General features: G+C 38.2%; 1 protein-coding gene across 1 annotated transcript in view; it reads left to right on the top strand.

Annotated features, from left to right (window-relative positions):
* Positions 1-8,302: 8,302 nt before the first annotated feature.
* The window catches only part of NCK2 (NCK adaptor protein 2), a 51,301-nt gene continuing 38,599 nt past the window's right edge, over positions 8,303-21,004 (top strand). Inside the window, exon 1 of the mRNA XM_010134644.1 lies at positions 8,303-8,373. The gene's annotated coding sequence lies outside the window, so the exon portion shown is untranslated. The remainder of the gene's footprint in view (positions 8,374-21,004) is intronic.

Raw genomic sequence — 21,004 nt, 5'->3', positions numbered from 1 at the left:
CTTACAGTTAGGAATGCCCATTTTTTCCAGACTTTGATACACAAATACATTGGAACAAAAATGTCTTGTTCCTCCCAAGGAAGATAATTTTCATCAGTGCATTGCTGAATTCTAGTACCAGGTACTATTTGACCATATTCCAGTTTAAGTAAGGGAATTGGTGTTGTGGTTTTTGTTTTTTTTCTCCTCCCTCAATTTTAGTCATGGGTTCCAGTTTAATGTCTGTTTAGGTGAGTTGTTCATCCCTGTGCTTTTCAACATTGTAAATGAAAATACTGAGTTTGAGTAAGCAGTAAGACTTTTTATTCTTTCTGCTGGTGGTGGTTGAAGAGAGATTTCTTCAGCTCGCTCCCTCAGCTGAAATCACTGTAGATTTCTTCACCTGAAGGCCAAGATGCCTGGACTTCTTAATGCCATCTGTTCAAAGTAAAATGGCTGACATTTATGGTGACAATACTTCAGATGCAGTTTGCCTGAACAGAATAAGGCAGAGCTTGCATACTCTTCGGTATAAGATACTCTACTTGAACAGTAATGCCTACAGCATCCTTTTGTACCTGGTGGCTGTGCACCTGGAGGAAGGGTAAAACCCAAACATTGGTGATGTCAGCTTTTACAGCAGGTGGGGAGTGCCCAGACCATGCCTTGTTCTATTAATGTATCAAGTTGCCACTTTGCTGTTTGAGACTTCTCAAGAAGTTCTTCTGACAATGTTTTCCTTGAGGATGTCGGTCAGGATCTGCTCAGTGCATTTCTTCCAAATCCCTATATCTGCCTGGTGGTTTAAAAGACAGCCGCCAACCTTGGCCTGTACCTCTTAACACCACCTTATCCTTATGTTTTACCACCAAGACAGTAGTGATACGATTATTCCCAATTCAGGCAGTTCTGTGTTGAATGTACACATAGGAGAGATTTTTCTTTGGACTAAGAATGAATGAATAATTTACCAGAACAGGAGCTCTAATAAGGATTGCAGTCAGCATTTGACTTTGAATTGCCAGTGGGCTAAGTCTGCCTTGCTTGACTCTACTGCATTGGTGATATGTAGTGTTTCTGTAGCCCCTGTTACAAACCATTTTCTGTTACAGCTCACCCCAAAGCAAATCTTCTCTAACTGTGTAGATGTGATATTTATTTGCTTATTTTAAACACTAGTCTTCTTTGCTTACCTCTCTTGGCTGGCATCTCTGTCTAGTGTTTCTCTAATCATGAGTTAGCATTACATCCTTCTGTGGTACCTAATTCATCGGAGTCTGTGGTTTTCACTTCTCCAAGAGGCGCCTGTGAATGCCTTTTTCCAGTGGAGGTGTGCATTTTCAGTAATTACTAGAGTACTACGCAGATTACTAGGTTACCATAAAGAATGTATTAGTATGCTGTTTGTAGTCATCTTTTACAGCTCTGAAATCTGTAAGTATTGAGTTAAAAGCTCAGACTGTAATAGAAGGGTTTGGAAGAGCTGGTATGATTCGGTGGGTCATACGTGGTTTTTTGCAAAATATGTTAATGACAAAGATGCAATAGGAAAAATAGATTTGTGAAGCAGCTACTTGGGCTGATGAGTTGTTAACCACTCAAGTCATTAAAGATTCTGACCTGATTTTACTTAATGGAAAAGACTGTCACTGTGCAGTTTTTACAAACAAAAACCCTGAGTATCAATCAGAAAAAGGCTGACGTTTCATTGGAACGAATTATTACACTATATGTACAAAATGCTTATTTCTGAAGTGCTGAAGAAAGTTATCTAACTGTAAATGCAAAGATGTTTCTAAAAATAAAATCTGTAATTTGAATAATAAGGTATCCTATTAAGGACAATAAAATAATTATCTTGTGTTTAAACCATGGCCTGAGAAGCTCAGTTAAGCACTAACTAAAGTTGAAGTCTACTCTGTTCCTTTCCTTGAAGATACTGTGAGATAAAGTTTAAGAACAGCCTTGGTAGTGTGGTTCCATTTCTGCTTATCTATCTCCAATTATAATTGGTAATTCAGGTCTTTCAGCATAGATTTGTAAGGATTCTTAAGGTGCTTAGAACTGTCCTAAGCATAAATCGAGACTTGTGTTGCTGCCTCTCTGTGGGCTTTAGGGATTTTTGTACGTGTGCTTACATAGTCAGCTTGTAAATCCTTAAATAAGGAAAATTAGAAAGGTTGTGAGTTCCTATTCTTTATTGCAAACAGAAAAGAAAAAATAGCGAAATTTAGATAACATGGTGTTTGAATACTTGGCCTTTCACAGATGGCTCTTGAATAGGAGTGCTTAAATCTGGGGCTATTTTGGTTGCATGGTACCTTTGTTAAAGTGAACCTCCTTCAGCTTACAGAGAGTGACTGGCCCATAGCCTGCATTCATTTTGATGGTCAATTATCAGTTCAAAGGACAGGTGCCTGTTGTTCTTGTTGGCCATGGGGATTTTTGTTTCTTTTTGACGCTGCGATGTTACATGTCCTCTCAAAGAGTTTATAGCCTTGCAGGAGAGAATGCTTCCTGGCCTCCCATTCATGAGTTCTCTACTCTGCTTAGTGGTTTGGTTTTTTCTTCTTCCTATGCAGGGGCTGCCCTGGAATTTTGCAGTTCAGCATCATCAAATTTGAGTTAGTCAATATCAGTAGGTATCAAGAAAAAAAGAAAATCCTGCTTAAGCCAGAAATTTTAAAAATTTGCATATTACAATGAGTTTAGGTAGTATTTTAGTATCAGTATTTTAGGTTTTTTAATAGCTCAGACTTTGGGGGAAAATTTCTAGCTGTGAAAAATAAAAGCAGCATGTGATTCCTCTTAAAATGATATGAATCTGTAGAGTACATAATGTATACTTCTTAGCAGATGCATTCACTAAAAGATGTAACCCTCCTTGTTTCTTTCCAGTTTAAAAAGATTCCTATCTTGTATGTCTGTGGATTGCAACTGCAGAGGAAGCTGGTATGGAAGTTAGTGTTTGGAATACAGTATTTATTTTAAATGTTGATATCATTTAGACAGCTACTTGTGTTTCGTGAGTAGATTGGGAGTTGACGGTTGTGCAAGTAGGTGTAAAAACTCTCAGTGTTTTTTGAAAATGTATCCACCACAGTCTGCAGAGAATGTACACTTGACTGCAGGATTCAAATGAGAATAGAAGTCAGTGTAGCCTCTTTGATTGAATGGGTTTAAAGTGTGAGCCATTGCATGCTGTCTCTAGCTGCATTTTTCTCCCTAATCCCACCCCCACAGTATATGTTTATTTTAATTAAAAAAAAAATTAAGTTGTTTGAGTGACCAATGATACTTGTCTAATCACTTCCTTTTTGATATAGACAGCATGGCGGGGTGATGTACTACAGCTCTTGCATGCCAGTTAGGAGCACAGAAAAAGATGCACAACCTCCTGCCTGTGCACTGTTCAGAAGAGACCCGGATTCCTTAGGCTAAGCTGTACAGCCTCTGGCGATGGCTCCAGACCTGAATCGCTTAAAAAAAGCCTGTTTAAACACAGAAGTTTGTCTTTGCTTCGAGGGCTAGACTAATTTTCACAGCTGGTATGCAGGCTTAAATCTTTCCCACCATTTTTAAGTATTTAGTAGTGAACCAGTTCTTGTGCCCCATTTCACTTCCCTCCTCGCCATTAACGAACTGCAGTCTTAAGAGAAGAAAAGCTTAGTTGTGTAGGGTATATAGCATGAAATTATTCCAATTTTTTGTTTATTTTCAGAATGTTAAGCATTGTAACACAATATTGCAATTTGCTGCCTTCTTGAGACCTTAAATACATGTGAATCGAGCCTTGCTTTCTGTTTTCTCCTTGTGTTTCGTATTTCACTTTAAAATGTCCTTAACTTACCTGAGTTAAAGAATAGTTGTATATTTTAACATTACCATGCCCTTAGCTTTAGAAGAAGGTAATATTAAGTGAGTTTTGTTAGGATATATATGACTAAGATGTTAAAGTACTGGAGCATATACTAAGCATATACTAGAGTCTTGAATAAACTGAGTGGGTTTCTCTTCTCTTTAAGCAAATTCAGGCAATGAAGTTTTGAGTGTTTAGGCTGATCTGTCTGCTGCTCCATGGGACTGGATTGTACTTGCCCAGTTGTCTGCATAGTTGAAATATTTTGAACATAGCTTATTTTGATGTATCTTCATTTGAAATATTTGCCTAATGGAGAAGTCTTAATGGAATAATTTAATAGCCCAAAGTGGTTACCTGCAATTGCTGCAGAGTATTTCAGTCAATTACAAAGGCAGACAATATTTAATGTTGGAGTGGAGCTAGATGGTATAATGAACTGGCAGATTGCCAACTTGATCTTCTCCACAGGAGAATTTGTATTAATGTGATGCTTTTCATTTATTCTCCAGAAGGTCACCACTAATATGTCAATTGTTGAATTTTATCATAGTTATCGGAGTCACTTGGATGCCTTACCATTAGACTTAAAATTCTTATTCTGTGTGGTACAGGTTTATGATCAGGTCATTCTTGTGTATTAGCATATTAAGTATCAAAGAGATTATTTTAGCTGTTTTGTGTCAGAATTTAAATAGGAGGTGGTCGGATATTGGGCAGAGTGCCTGAGAGAATTGTCATTGAAATAGTCATTGTAAGGCTGAATCTGGATTTTAGCCATGGGGATAAAGAAAATAGGACACATTATAGCTATTAGTGAAAGACAGGGTGGTTAATAATGTTGGATGTTACTTGTAATCATTACAAGAGCATTAATTTATTCTTAAGGTTGTAATCTTTAAAGATTACATGGTTAAATGGAAAGCGCTTGTATTAGATGTTACTGATATTTGTCTTCCGGTGCTTGTTTGCAAGCATCAGGATCAAACTCTTATTTCTGGCTATTCAAAATTGCTTTTTACTGTGGGACTCGTATAGTCCTTGTGTTTGGAAGACTTTGGTCTAGAAAAGAAATGAGAGCGACTGAAGTTGCTGTTCAAACGTAGACATATTTGTCTTTCTGCCTTGCATGTTTGTAATCACATGTTCACCCAGTTCCCGTTCCTTGTTGTTGTCTTCTGTTCCTCTGCTCTGGGCCTCATGATAAGCATAGGTTATGAAGGTGGTCATGAGAGGTACGTTACTGTGGCATTTTTCATGCAGTGTGGTTGACATTACTGGATGATAGTGGTATAGGGATTGAGATGGGACAAAGAGATGTCACAGTAGATGGTACAGGAGTGCTGGGCACTGGTGATACCGTGGAACATGACTGTCCAGCTCTGTGCCTCCATTTGCTTTGCTGCCTTTCAGAAAAGTTACTGACTTCATTTCACAGGTTCTCTAATGTTGCACCAATTTGTCTTTTGAGTGGACACTAAGCATTAGCCTTGTCTTCTCCAAGACTTTTGAAGGTCGATGGAGATGATTTTGTACTCTCAAAGTTTAACTATTCATTCTGCAGCCTGGCTTTGCTGTCAAACACAGCTGTCTAAAGTCCTGGTTGGTAGGATGCAGCAGCACAACCAGAAAACCCCACCTGCGGTGCAGACCCTCTACCTGGGTGCAGACAGTCCTAAACCGTAACAGCTCTTTTATTTACTACCCTTTGAGAAGAAAGAACTTGAACTTGTATAACTGCAAGATTGAGTCAAAGAATGTATTTAAAGTATAAGTGAATTACTTGTAGTTCGGATTTTCATCCTGAGTTTGAGTCACTCTACTAGTCAAAATGTTGCAGACGAAACTTTGGGCCCGGGGACTGTGTGATGGAAATTGCTCTGCTGATGGAGTAACTCTTAGTGTAACTTGTAGCAAAAAACTTCCTTTGGCTCTTCCATAGAAAAGTGAAGGTTTTTACCAGGAGAAAACCAGAAAGGTAGGTCACAATGTAACGGAATTGAGCCCAGAGAGGGCAGAGACCAGTTTGCATCTTGTGTTTGTATGTCAGGTTGACAAAGTTTTATTTCAGAGTGTTGGTAGGAATGAGGGGTTACTGTGAATCTTCTTTCTTTGACTCTTTGCACTATCACCATTAACATTCTGAGCTACTTTTCAGGTATGTTAATTGAGCTGCGAAAATAAAACCATTCTCCCTGTGCAGAAGGAAGTTAGCATTGTTATATTGAGATAAACACATGACTCATGCGTTCAGATGGAATTTGGACTCCTATTTTCCCCAACTGTACTTCCTCTCCAGTTGACTAATGAATACTAGATTAGTTTTTCAGGTATTGATGATTAACAGTACTGTTTTACAGCTTACTTTCAAACAAATTCTATATGCAAATGCACATTTTTAAGGTGGAAGCAATAACTGAGAGAGGTGTCAGGTTTTCCTTTAAGGAGCAAAACAAAAAAATAATCTCAAGTAAAATCAGAAGCTTGGGACAGTACTTCAGTGGTGGATGGTACTGGGCAGTATATGGTTTGTGAGGTTGGAAGGGGAAAGATAGTACTGTTCAGAAGATCTTGTAACAAAAAAAAAAAAATGAAGTGACACATTCTCACTCTTCCCCCTAAATATTAAAAATGTTCTTGCATTATTGACAGGAGGAAAACATATACTACAAAACATTCATCCAGTAGGAAAATAGATGTTACCTGCCTCAAGGCTTTAATATTGCTTCATTTATTAAAGTATCTTTCCCATTTACTTGTTATCTGTCCTATAATTTAAAATATAGAGCAGTTTCCAGTCAGAACACAGTTAAGGTCTGAGTAGTAAAATTGATACAGCAAAGTGTGGTCTATAGAAAGCTCAAAAACCAAGCTGGGTGGTGGAGCAGGAGACGTTCTAGCCAGCACCCTGGCAAAGGAGAAAGGGGGTAGATCACCCTCCAGTCCTGTCTGCTCTCTGTTGTCATAGGCCTATCTTCATTCAGGTGCTAAACTGGATCAGAAGGCTCTTCTGTTTGAATAACACTTCCTCATGATTTGCCCTCATCTGTGTTTTTTCCCTTGTGTGTTTTCTGGAGGGCTCGCAATGCTCTGGCTCCTCTTGCAGCTGCTGGGGAGCAGCTGAGAGACAGGGACTCTCATTCTTTACCCGCCGTCTAAGTTTGTGCTTAACTATGTGTCAGACTGTGGTTAGTAGTTGTGTTACTAAACTTATTGAGTGGAAGTCTAAACCTCACTTTTAAACATCCGTGTAAAATATTTATAATACTTTAGTCAGTATTTTTCCCCCCTTCATTATGATGCATGGGATCATTGGATGAATTGCTCTTTTAAATTTAATTTCTTCATAAGGTGCTTTTTGTAGAGTGGCAAATGGTTGGAATCTGTTCAGAGAAGACTTTGAACAGAAACATTTGTGCATGAGTAGCCTCAGGTTGGATAGGAGTTGTCTTCCGTATGAGCTAGGGGCTGCAGTGCTGGAAGATGCTCAGTATTTTTTCCTTCTCTTTGAATTGGATCTTAATGGGTTTATGCTACCTGAGTTTGTCAGACATCCTATGGAGCTAGAAGCATCCTTTAAAAACGGAAACAAGTTTTGAAATAATTGTAGATTGTAACCTTTCTGAAAGGTTACTTTTGTAGCTAGAAATACTTAAATGAACAACGGAGGCCAGGAGGAACCTCTGGAGGCTTGTGCTGTCCACGTCCTGGCAGGGCTAAGGCTGCAACTGGGGCCATGTCCAACAGAAGGCGAGACTCTCCTAGGAAGCAGGTGCATCACTGAGGGGGTGTGTCTCCATGCTTAGCCACCCTTGTGGTGAAACTTTTCTTCTTTACATCCAGCCAGAATTTCCATTAGCAGAGTTCTCCAGCCCTCTGACCAACTTCACTGCCTCCTTCAGAGCTTGTCTCTTTGAGTCAGTACCTTTCATGCCAGAGGGCCCCAAATCATATACTGTAGTAATCCAGGTGGATTACATATTCAGCTGTATGCCTCCTGGGTGGAAATGGTCATGTCCCACAAAACTGCTGGCTGTGCTTTTCCTGATGTACCTCAGTTTTCCATGTGTAACAGCATTTCCATTTTCTTGGGGGACACAGTCAAGTTAAAGTGACTAAAGTAAAAGTGCAGGAAACAGTAAATACTGATGCTTCTTAAAACATAGTATTTCTGAAACTGGGCTGAATTTTGAATTCCATTTCTTGACTGATTTTTCTCTCTATTGTGATGGCTGGGTTTGTAGTTGCTTTCATTCCTAGATGGTGGTTAAATTAACCTTGTATTTGTCAAGAAAAGTAAATATGAACATGGATTCTAGTCATCTTTAACGGGTGGATCAAGTTGGAGCCATTCTGCCTGCTCTTCAGCATCTCTTTGGAGATTTCAATAGCATGAAAACTAAATTGCCTAGCTAAAGGTCTTGTAAGTTTAGTGCTGAACCTAAAACCTGTGTTTGTTATTTCAGAGAGTGGTATACGTAACTTTGGAGAGCCCTGCCTTTCACTGCCTGGACCCTTTTAACAGTGTGCCAAAGGTGAGTGGTTCAAGTTCAGTGGTTATTTTTCTAACTGAAGATAATGAGAGAGCTGGATGTATTGCTTGGTTTTTGCTTTTATGTAGTTAGTACTTGTGATTTTTTTTTTTTTCAACTGCTGGATGGATGATTAAATTGCAAGCCTTTTTCCTTCAATAATCTGAGACAAATCAGTTTTGAAAGTAAGAGCTAAAAAAAGACCAAAAAAACCAAGAAGACTCGTATTATTAAGTAGTAGATATTGCTAACACTGTTTGGCTTCTGTCTACTGTTAAGTACTGCCTTAACTTGGGATGTTTTGCCTTAAAGACGGTGTAGGCAGATTGTGGTGGTGTGTGAGATATGGAGGAGTAGCGTCCATCTGTAGCCTGTGGTGGAGCAGGCTTAATATTATTATTTGATCAAATTCTAGAAACTAAGTAATAGCTTACAAGTACTGAGAGGAGGGAAGGTTTGTGGGTTTTCTGTGAGAGACCAGAATTGCTTTCAGTGTATGCAGATTATCATCTTGGGTTAGCTCAGAAGACCTGAGGTAACCTTAGGAAGCTGGTGTTTTCCATAGGATTCATTTTGTGGTAGAGTCTGGCTATCTTCTTTCTGTCATTTCATGTACCTTGTTGTCTGTTTCTAGTAACTGTAGCTGATCTCTGTGGCTCAGTAGAGATTTATTAACAGAAGCTTTTAATGAAATGAAACCCCATTACAACTGCACGAAAAAATAAAAGCTAAAATGCAGAACACAGAAAACTTTCAGTGTTGTAGTGGCTGAAGCGCAGAGCGGAAAATTATGAATCTTGGTTTCATTCATTACTTTACCAAGTGGATTTATTATTTCTTAACTAAAATACTCTGTTTATAAAACAAAAATAATGTTACGTTCTTCAGAAGGAAGTTATGAAGGCTAATTATTGACATTTTGGAGCCTTCAAACGGAAACCAATGTTTGAAGTCCTCCTTAATATTTGTTGTGAGTTCTGTTAAATTGCTGATCAATGAAGTGTTATCAGATGTTGAAATCATACTTAATTTGTTAGTAAAGTGCTAGTGAACCATTTAGAATTAAAAACGCAATCCAGTCTTAAGTATAACATCTACATATGTTTTTGCAAATTATTCCATTTCATTCAAACAGAAAAGGAAATTCTGAAATATTAGGATGGAAACTCTGGGCTGTTACAGTTGGCTTTTGCACTGCATTTTCGAATTATCTGATATATGTCTTCAAATGTAACAGACAAATTTATAACCCTGGCCTTTCCAGCAGATCAGAGTATAGCCTTGAACATTTTGTATTTGTGTTTGAAGACTAATAGCGAGAAATCTTTTGTAATAATTTTCTGGAGTAGGAACTCCAGCAAGTTTTCTTTACACTTTCTGTGTGTCATGTAGGTAGGAAAATTAAAATATTCTTGAAAGGGCTGTTAATGTAAAAACAAAACAAACACAGTCCTAAGGTCAATGATTCATCAAAATGTAAGTTTAATCGCAGTGAAATTATTCTGATTTTCTCCTAAAATTTCTGCTCAAAATGAAGTTTGCATTTTATTGACTGTGGCCCAAATTTTGTATTTATTTCAAATGTAATGTATTAACTCTTAGAATTTTATCATGGAGTTTCTTTCTTGTCCTTTTTTATAATAGTTTTCAATTAAATGTTCAGTGAAAATAATAATAAAAAAATCCACTGGTTATTCAAGGTGTTCAGAATCTGGGTTATAGATTAAGAGTTGTCCTTATTTGTTGAACTTATTTGTGTGATATTTGGCTTCTTAAGTAATTTTTCTTCTACCCTTTTAAACAAGAAAGGGGGAGGGGAACCAAACATGCCCAATGTAAACGTGTTTATAGCAGATGATGGTTTTGTATACTTCCCAAAAAGACAGTAAATGGATAATGTTTCACTGAAAGGAGGAGAGGAAAAACTATTTGGACATATCAGTTGGCAGGGCCTGTAGGGGTGTCTCTTTTTCCTTGTTTTTCCCTTTTTTTTCCTCCTCTCTTTTGTTTTTTTTTCTCTCCTCTTTTTTTTTTTCCTTTTGTCTAGCATGGGTACCCAGAATACTTGCTGTGTCCAATTAGACAACACTTAATTTCAGTAACAAAATTAAATCTAACCTCTAGATTAATGTTTTTTGTCTTTTTCCATCCTTTGCGTGCATATTTCTGATGGATTATATTCAACTTAGTAACAATGTGATTCTGCAAAACACAGAGCATTCTACTGCCTTTCCTGAAAGGAAATGAATGCATAGGTGTGGATTCAGTAAAGCTTACATTTGAAATGCCTTGTTAAACCAGAATGTCCTTTGAAAAAGAAATGCAGTTGGCAGCAGAGTAAATATTCACAAATTACACTGAAAATGTTCTTAAACTTCACCGAACTGTGGACAGTAATGCATCCTTACAGGATTTTGTTGTGTTGGAACTACCGTATAATTAGTATGTGGTTGTCAAGATCTAGCAGCTCGTCTTTTATCTAGCTGAGCAGGCTGGCTTTTTTTTTTTCTCTTCAGTTGTTGGTATTCTCTCTCTCTGGAAAGTACCCATTTAAAAAAAAAAAAAAACAACCCTGTCATTTCTGCAATTAAATTAGTATGAAGTTGTGCAGATGAAGTCTTCTGGCAATTTATTGCAATCATTCGGGTGTTACAAATCTGAAACTATTCCAAAAAGCTTTTAACCTATTTTAGAACATGATACTGTATGAAATGGTATTCTGCACTTTTGAACTTGTGCCTTGTTCATTTAAAGTCTTTGAATCAAAAAATAAATTGCATCTTGTATTTTCACGACAAAATATTTTGAAAAGTGATTGCAGTATTAATATGTGTCTTGAGTTCTATTTTGTATTTTAGATAAAATCTTCTGGGAAATGTTCTTTAATAGTAAAATTTTTTGAGACTTCATACACTTTCATGGAATGTACTGTGGCTCTTCAGAGAAACCACTGTACACAGGAGGGAGATTGATGAGATGAGAAGCGAACAGGTACAAGCAAAGTTATCAGTGTCTTAGTACTCAGCAGATTTGCCAGACTGTGATCAGATGTCAATGGCTACCAAATGTACCACCTCATTTGGTGGAAAGCCTGGTCTGTAAATGTACTCAAAAGAACCATGAGACAAAGGCACTCCTCGGGTTGCGAGACTGAGGACCTGCTCACAGCTTCTGAAAGACTGATCCTCCTCCTCATTTAAAGAGGAGAAAGCACCACAGACATTGATGGTGCTTTCCAACTTGATGGAATTGGCTGTGGTGTATCAGAATATTTCTTGGTATTTTTTCTGTGAAACAGTGTGTTTGTAGTTGTTGATTTTTGAGGAGTTTAGATACAAGGAACACAATACCTATTCTTAGCATTTCATATGAGTTAGTTCTGGGAAATTTTTATTTTGACAGTAATCAAGAGGATGAAAAGTATGTACTGAGCAGATGACTGGATTCGTTTCCCTTAAAAAAAAAAGTTTCCTGTAATTATATCAATTATCCCAGGTGCCTGAAGTACTGATTTTAATGCAACTTCAGCATTACTTAAATATATTCATAGACATTTAGTATAAAAAATTATTTTATAGAATACTGCCCATTATGTTATGCTAGTGGCATAATACTTTCTAACTTGCAGTTGTGGACAGTGGGGAAAAGCACTTTTATCTCACTCCTATGTCTCCCCCACCCCATAACCACAGGTATATCCCCCAAATAAACTGATCTTCCCTGAGTTATGTAATTTTAGTACTTTCTTTTTTAGATTTTTATTACATTTTTTCTGTTTCTCTTTGTAGTAATTGTAGTTCTTTGCATGAAAAAACAAGCATGATTTTCTTTACTAATAATACCAAACCAGATTAAGAATCGCTTGTTTATATTTTTTTTCCAGCTTTGATAGCTTCAAGTGTAACTCAGGTTTGTAAATATCGATGGTACCTACTATGGCTCACAAGTACCTTTTGCAGTATACTTTAACTGCAGTCCTTATGGGCTTCTCATAAGAGAACACTGTATAGCTTTCATCCATACGTGAAAATTCAGTTTAGTAAAAATAAAATGATGACCATGTATTTCCTGGTGGAAGTAGTTTTGTGGTTTGATAGCTAGTATGGACTTTGGCTGCGTTCTCATCCAGCGTGTCAGTTTTTCTGAGCCAAAATAAGCTTTGCCTGCTGAAAAGAATCTAGCATGTTGCTTGGTAATACAGCTATGACTATGTAAATATATATGACTAAGCTAAGGTTAAGCTTGTGCCTGAGTATGTTTATGAACTGAGCACAAGGCATTCAGTGACCGATCTTAGTAGTGTCTTGACCAGTGTTCAGAGGAATGCCACTGGCAGAACTGGTTACTGAGCCCCTATTACTATGGTTTCTAAATAAACTTATATCTGTGCTACACCAGTTTGAGGAGATTTAAATATACACCACGCTTTTGAGGGACAACCAATGTGATTTAGAATATGGTCTTGAGAAGCTCTTCAAGATAGCTTATGCAGTTAAGCTACAACACAGGGAGAGTATTCTGGGACACTGAAAGTGTTCACGACTTAGGGTAAGTGTTGTACTAAGAGCCATACATCAGGGAAGGTCAGCCTGAGGCTTTTGGGATGCAAGGATGGGAAGCAGTCCTTCTGCCAGCGTGATAGGGCAGTATCAGCACAGGGGTGGGTCAGTGATCCCAACCCCCCCGAAGGAGGAAGCAGATTAGCAACTTAGGCAACTGAGGTCAGCGAGTTACTCCAAGATTTAATTGCCCCATAAAGAAGCTGTTGTCATCTGCTTGCACACGCCTTCTGGAGATCCCCTCCCCTTACTTTTCTGAGGGTTGCCGTGCTTGTTTCTTAACTCTTTAGGGATGACTGCTTGAGCTGGTGCTTTGCAGAAGTGGACATGCAGACAGTGTTGGCATAGGTCACTTACAAAATCAGTTGAAGGCTTCTTCCTCTATTTGATAATGGCTGGAAGGCAGTTCTGGTGTGGAGCCTTTGAGGGAATGTAAATGATTCATTGTTCCCATTAGAATTGGTGTGTAATAAAAAATACAGCTAAAACTGTAAATGTGTATTTTTTTCAGTAGTGCTCTTAACGTGTTCCATATAACGTCATATTCAAATGGTATGTAGTACCTCAAGTGTATTATGATATTAAAAAAACAGTTCAGCTTGCTGAAATAATGCCTTTTAATGAATAGGAGGAGACTATGTGTGCAGTTCATCATGTTAAGTCTTATCCCCCAAATGTGTTGTGTGTGTGTGTTCCCCAGCGGTGCTCTGGATAGCTGCTGAAACTGGTGAATTTCACAGAACAGAAAATATTTAAAGGTTAGTGTGGTGTATTTGCTGTGGAATTCTGTTTCTAATAACCATGTTAATTAATCTTGGATTACAGTTACTATTTGCACTGTAGTAACAAAGCACAAATTGTACTAAGCGGAGAGGGCTGAGAAAATGGGCTTGTCCTGTTGTTTATTTTTTAAGCATAGAATACCATGCATACAGATAAAAACCTTTTATGGTCTATTTTTTTTTTCCCTGATTTTAAGTTTGAGAGTCTTATTTTGAGATATCACAGGCTCCTTGCAGTCTCTTGGATTTAACCCCTGCTTTCCTTTGTGCTCTTTCTTCACACCATTTTGTTTCAGGGATCCCCTGTAGCTCTCATATTATCCCTCCTTATTTTGGAGGCTGTTGTCTGTGTCAGCTGCTCTAAGTTGTTCCCCATAATAGAGCCTCTGTGCAGCTTATTTTCTACCTGATCCATCACCCTCTTTTTCCTCCCCCCACTCCTTTCTTTTAAATGATCCTAATCCTGCTTTTTAATTCAGCAGCTGTATGCATAATCCTTCCAGCAGGCCCCCTGCTACTGTCATTGCTACTCTCACTGGTTAGGTTTTTTTTATCACTAGTTTGAGTCCTTGCTTTTCTTTGTAGCATGTCTTTTCCTTGTGTCTGCTTGTTCCACATCTTCCTGCTAACCTTTAAAATTTACCTGTAGCCTGATATTTTTTTTAGTGTGAAATACAAACCATTTAACAGATGTGTTCCTATATGCAAGTTAAGTATCTGCCTCTCATGCAAGGAGGCTGTGACAGGTGATGTCAGAGAGATCCTTTTCCTGAGGCAGCTGATAGTTGGGGGATCCAGATTTCCCCAAGAGGCTGATGTTGAATTCTCTATCTTGCACCAAAATTGGTAGCTCTTTGTCCACTGCTTAGCACATTCCCTGATAAGCTGGGTTTTTTCATACCAGTAGTTCTCAAGTTATCACATACCAGCCCCAAAAATGTTGTTGAATAAGGGTTAGACCTCTCTTTATATTTGATGTCTGAATTTGTTTTTCAAGATTAAAGAGTCAGAGTATTAGTTTTCCTTTCTTAGTTCTCCCTGAAGATTACTGAATGGCATTTTCTGCCAGCCCTGGATTTCTATAGGATCTGGAAAGGTCTGTTCCATTATTGCTAGAGAGAGTGCTGGTTTATGGTGATGAAGATCCAGGGTCCTTGGCAAGCTAATGCATTTATCTTAAAAGGAAAGGATTGTGACATCCTTGGGTTTGCTTGAATGTTTTCACTAGCACTACAAACCTCTGTGTGCATGTACATGTATACGTTTGTAAAAGTGGTTTTAAAACTAGCTCATGTGCAAGGTTTTGACAGTTATGCTCCTTAGAAATTGGATTTACTTTCAGAGGGTTAATGGAAACTTGCATTCTCAACTGCTGACTTGTGCTTCAGGTGCTCTTTGGACGCCAAAACTACAGGGAGCCTCAACCTGTGAGCTGTAGGTCTTCTCTTGTGTAACACATCCTCATGTGGCCAAAATAGGAGTGTTCCTTACGTGTGCTGGGCTTGTGTCTGGTTGTGTGAGTAGCGGCTGCTGCTGTGTATGCTTCAGGGGAAAAAAGGTGGTGGCATAGAGATCACTAGGTTGTTATGACCTGCTCTCAGGTTGTGGTTTAAGAAAAAGTGGAGGAAAGCTACAGCACAAAGCCAGGCCACTGGTCAGACCAAGTATTCTGGCCTGTAAGTGGGTGGGCTGCTGGCATCTCTATATCTCAAGTGAGTACCCTGACTAATTCTGCAGAATCTTTGAAGATAAGACAAACAAAAACTGAGGGCAGCATTCGATGCAATTGACACAGTGCTGCATACCTTTATGGAACTAAAACTTGGTTTCGGGGTTGAGTTTTTAAACCTAAGTTTGTTTTCAGGAGGAGCAGGAACTCCATTAGAGGAGCAAGAACAAGGCATTAGATCAAGACCTGTTGCTCAGAGCTTAATTTTCAACAAGAAGCTTAAGAACAAGAACAAATAAAATAGAAACGCTTGGTGTTTATCACTTAATGCATTCGGAGGTTCTGTGATGCAGGAAAGGAAAAGGGATCTCTCTTCCGAAAGTTCTCTTTGAGGTCCAGGGCGGGACAGGATGCATGCATCTTCCTTCTTCTCCCTATTCTCTTCTCCACCTTAAGGCAATTTGTGAATTTTTATATACTTGCTCTTACTTTTGATGAGTCAAGGGATTGTAACTTCCTGTTTTCGTACAGTGCTCCACAGATCCCAATATTTGTGTATGAATTTTCTTTAAAAAGTCTATTTCATGGAAGTCTGATGCAGATTTTGTAACACAATCTGATTTAGATAATGAAGAAATTGTTTACTTTTGTCATAATATTACTTAGAGTTGTGGTGTGTTGTTCTTTAATTTTGACTACAAGTAATACTAAAGTACTACAAGAAGCTGTCAAGTACCTAATATTTCATGTGGCTCAGCTAAAATTGTGTATGACACAATGATGGCATAGTCATCGGTAGCATTATCTACTTTTTAATTTGTATTGATCTAGAAGGGATAAAAACTCTTGTGTCTAAACTTAAATTTCATACTGGTGTTTCTGAACCTGTTTTTCTTTTATTTAATCATGCTTCTACTACAGATATTAATCCCCACAGTCTCTCTCCATCTTTGGAAATTATTTGGCTACTATTTTTTCCCTTTCACATTTGTTAGTACATTTTATTGTTACTTGGTGGGAGTAAGGAAGAAAATGTCTCCATGAGCATGTGAGGATAGGATGTCTTATCAGTGTAAGAGTACATAACATTTCTGGATGAAAGGGAATATGATGTAGCAGCCAAAGCCAAATGTCTGATTCTGAACTGATATTGCAGGGAGATTTTATTGAGAAAAGTGATCTGTGGAAAAATTTCTGGTGGGGGGAGGTGTAAAGGAGTTTGGAAAGATGCAGTTTTGCTCAAAAACTGGAGCTTACAAGTAGGAATAAAAGAGGATGAGAGCCCGGCATCTCCAGGCAGTGTTGGTCTGTATTGAATGTATACGTTTTGCTCATAGAAATGTAGACTCTTCCAGTTGCTTATTCTTGGTTTTAGGTAACTGTTTCTATGTAACAAGTCAGCTAGGAATGATGATTCTTGACTTGACTCTGAAGAGCTGTTAGATGGAAGGAGAACAGATAACTTTAGGCGGTCACTGGGATGGCCCTTTCTTCCCTGGGCTGATACTTGCCTGGTTGCATAGCATTAGCACAGCAGTCAATCTGACCAACAAGAGACTTGTGAAGCTTCAGCATTCACTCATATCTTGTGCAAGATCCGAGAGTGTCTCTTCATTTAAATTGTGCTTTCTCTTGGTACTTGTCTTGTCAGGAAATTAAATGGATCGCTTTCCAAGTAACTATCTTGTGGTCCAGTCTTCTTCAGGAAGACGTACAGGTTTATACAAGAATAAATGTAATGGTATTAGCTCTTTCTTAATGAAATCTAACACTGTGTCTTTCAAGCTGCCTCTTTGGTTACATACATAAGCACAGAATCAAGAATAATATCTTGCATCCGGTGATTATTTTTACCTGTACTATTCAAAGATCCTGCTTCTAGAAAGTAGCTTTTTGCCTGAGAAATAGGTGTTTCATAACCCCAAATTCTGGTAAAAATCTGTGTAACTTGGCCTTGAGAGTTACATTGAGATGTATCTTAATTTTTGTTTTTGCTGCAACATGCACCTTTTTATATTGGATAAAAATTCTCTTCCAGGTGACCTGATTAAAAAATCCTGAACTGTAAGAGTTTACTAAGTATTTGAAATGAGAGTAAACTGGAAAGCTTGTGGGAACAGAGTCTGAAGAGAGCTCTTAAATTACTTAATGTTCTGTCAGCTGGAAGGTTTAAAATTGTTTCAATATATGGTTTTTTTACATTTTTCTTGTGTCATGAGGCAGATTTAAATTTTTTTTACTGTCAAGCAGTTGATAAATTGCTTAAGACTATAAAGTGAACATTGTCTAGAAATGGACAATGTACTCTTTTTATTAAACAGCTTTGGTTAGGAATAAATGCATTTTTGAACTGAACAAACATCTCTTCCTCTTTCTAGTTAAAAAGTGAATATATGATTTTTCTATTGGGAACAGAAGGTCAGCAGTTCAATTTTATTTTTAGCTTTTTATAGAAAGTTTAAAGTGAAATCCCTTGAAAAGTAGGTAGCAGTGTTTCAGGGGATTAGCAGTAAAATGTAGCAATCCACAGTGATTCTGAGTTTTGTCCTTCTGTGCGAGATCAAGGTTGAACTTCTTATGTCTGAGGACTGTTCTTTGTTTATACAGTACATAAATGTGCTAACACTTTACAGGGAAGTATAATTCTTGCTGACCCTTCAATGTTTGAGCTGGGGGAAAAGAAGCAGCAATAGAAGCAAATCATTCAAACGTGGTGGTTTTGGGGTTTTTTATTTGAATCTTGAAAGAAATTCAAAGACGTCTCCTTTATAAAATTTCTGGCGTTCACTGTATTGTGAGTGGCTGACTATTCTAATTTCAAGGTGAGAAGGAAGTTTTATTGATAGTGAGGATGAAAGTGCATGAACAGCAGTACACTGAATTTGTTCTTCTGCAGAGCAAGTTTCACCAGTCTATCATACAGATTGTATAGCTTGGCTCCCTTCTGTCTGCTTCTTGTAAGGGTCTGTGGAGAGGTTGGTAGGTGCGAAATGATTTGTAATTTTGTCTTGTGGAGACACTTAATGTATGTTGTATTCTTTCTGGACTTTTCCCTCTCTTATATTTTGGGGGGTTTTGTTTTCATGTGTTTCCAAATGTATAGGTAAGTTTAAATGTTGTCTGCTAGGAGGAATGGAGAGATAACAGTCCAGGGCAACACTAACAAACATTAAGCTTATCTGTGTCTCTAGAGGACTTTGTAGAAACACCTATAAACAAAACAGAGATAGATGTGGTCGTTAATCATGGCTGCTATTTTGGAGGCAAGATGAGGTCACTTTTACCAAAAGTTTCCTTTAGTGCAGTTGAGCTGTTTTTTAGCTGCGTGGCTTTTCTGAAACTGCTTTTAAAAGCATTGAGGAAAAAGTGAGATGATGCTCTTTTCTGACTCTTTCACTGTATTAATCTAAAGGTGAGGTAGCATTTCGGGTTCTCTTGTCTTTACTCTGCAGCCAAGAAGCATAGGCCAAAAAGGCTGCCCCCTCCCTGTTTTGTCTCGTGCTGTTCGCAGCTGAAGGGTCTGAAGGTGTCTTCTTTGCACAGTCTGGGTTTTACCATTGCTGTCTAGAATGGGGAAAACAGTAACTTTTGATGGCATTGCCTTCAAAATAAAGCAAGAAGCAGCTTTTTGCCTTAATAGTGGAAAAAGTCACTGCTGATTGTTGCAGCTGCATGGGCTATTGACGGAGGCAGAGCAAGAACCTACAGTGACTGGTAGCACCTGCCTGAAACCTGCCTGCTTGTGGAGCTTGCAATAATAGATGCAGGAATGAGAGGTTGAGGGCAGATGGCATGAGTGTATGGGGGGCTGAAGGAAGGTGTGAAGAGCTGTTAGCTGGTGATCGGTGGTTGGAGTTACTTTATATTCAGGTGTTATTTTAATTTTTTTCCCCTTCTTTCAACAGAGTAAATCCAGCAATGATAACTTAATTTTTCATACTCCTTGTGTTTTCTGAGAAGTATATAATAAAAGGGCATGAAAACATACAATTTTTTACAGTCTTCAAGATATGAGGAAATACCTCTTCCAAAAATACCGGCTGAGTTGTATGAAGTGCTAATAAAGTAATCTAACTACAAAAATCCTCTCTCAGTGCTTTTTACCACGTCTCTAGAAGGTTGCTACTACTGTCTGTTAGTCTTTGTCCTGCTTTCTAAATGAAATAAAAATACAAATTTCTTATAAATGTACACTTCCCCCCGCCCCAGCTGAAATATATTTGCGTTTTCTACTCCTTTAAGGTTATCCTTGCTGATTTCTTAGTAGTCATCCCATGTTTATGGAAAGACTTGAGCCAGGTTTTGATTATAAGCTCTTTGCAATGTGTGTTGGTGACCATACTCAGTTTCAGCTTGGCTAAAGACCTATTAGAGTGTTTTCTCTGTAACTTAACCATTATCTATCTTTTAAGCATAGGTAAGTTATAAGGCTCCTAACTGGTATTGCAGAACTTTAGCATATGTTGCTGTAATACCAGCTTGATCCCATAGAATACCAGCTTTTTGTCCTTTGAAATAGAATTGTAAATTTAAATCATCTGTCAAAAGCTAAAATTGATCACTGCTTATTTTATAATAGGCATGCTGCTCCAAAAAGGGTATAGAAATATCCTTTTCAAGTAAGACATCAAAAGACTCTTTTTAAAACTTAGCTTGAAACAGCAAAGTGCTCATCACATAAATGGGAAAGATAGCATATAGAATTGTGTGGTTTAAAGACTGTCACGTTGATTAAGCATTTGTATCTTGAACTGCCCCAGTTCAGGAAATTTTGTTGAATAGCAGTATTGCTAATGAAATAAAAAATACAGATTTGGGGAGGTTTAGCTTGTGTGAAGCTCACAACATGAAAGGGAGTGAATACCGTATAAAATTAGGGTGGCATTTCATGAATTAGTAGAAGGCCAGAACTCAGATTTGTGATCTTTTGGTGCTGCTTTCCCTTTCTGCCACTAGAGAGGTAGCAGGCTAAACCATCCACTGCTTTCTCATATAAATGTTAGCAATTTTATTCTTATCTAATAATATTTTCCAGAGCCTTATTGTTGTGACAGCATTGTGTCCTCTTCTTGCAACCTCAGCTTTCTCCAAGGCCATGTGCCTCAAATTATGAAGCTGTATTAGTCTGAATAATGGGCAGCCATGACTGTGAGGTGACCTTGGCATACAAGAAAGGAGGAAAGATGTGAGCCGGGGGATTGCCCTCACTGGGTTCATTGTGCTGGGCAGTCTTTACCTTTGAGAGCATTTCTGCTGCTCTTGCCTAGTAGACGCTGGTGCTATACCCTCCTGCCTGAGTCAACTTGGAGAGCTAGAAAGGGCCTAGGCATCACCTACAGTCATCAGAGATGGTCATTGCTAAGATTCTGGGCTGCATGCAAAGCATAGGTGGGTCTCGCTGAGGAGATGCAGACTTCGTGATTAAAACTATTTCTTTTCCTTACACGGTGAGTTTACATTTTTAAAAGATCATTTGAAGCGGTCCTTGAGTATTTCATGCAGGCAGACTGATTTGTGTACAGGCTTCACGGAAACATCAGGTGGGCATTTTTTTTGCAAACACCGTTTTATATGTTATTATATAAAGTGAGATTTCTTTCTTGTTGAAATGCTGTACTGACTTG

The sequence above is a fragment of the Buceros rhinoceros genome, unplaced genomic scaffold, assembly GCF_000710305.1.
Source record: "Buceros rhinoceros silvestris isolate BGI_N320 unplaced genomic scaffold, ASM71030v1 scaffold13564, whole genome shotgun sequence".
NCBI lineage: Eukaryota > Metazoa > Chordata > Aves > Bucerotiformes > Bucerotidae > Buceros > Buceros rhinoceros.
The sequence above is the reverse complement of the archived record's forward strand: the minus strand, read 5'-3'. Positions and strand labels throughout refer to the sequence as shown.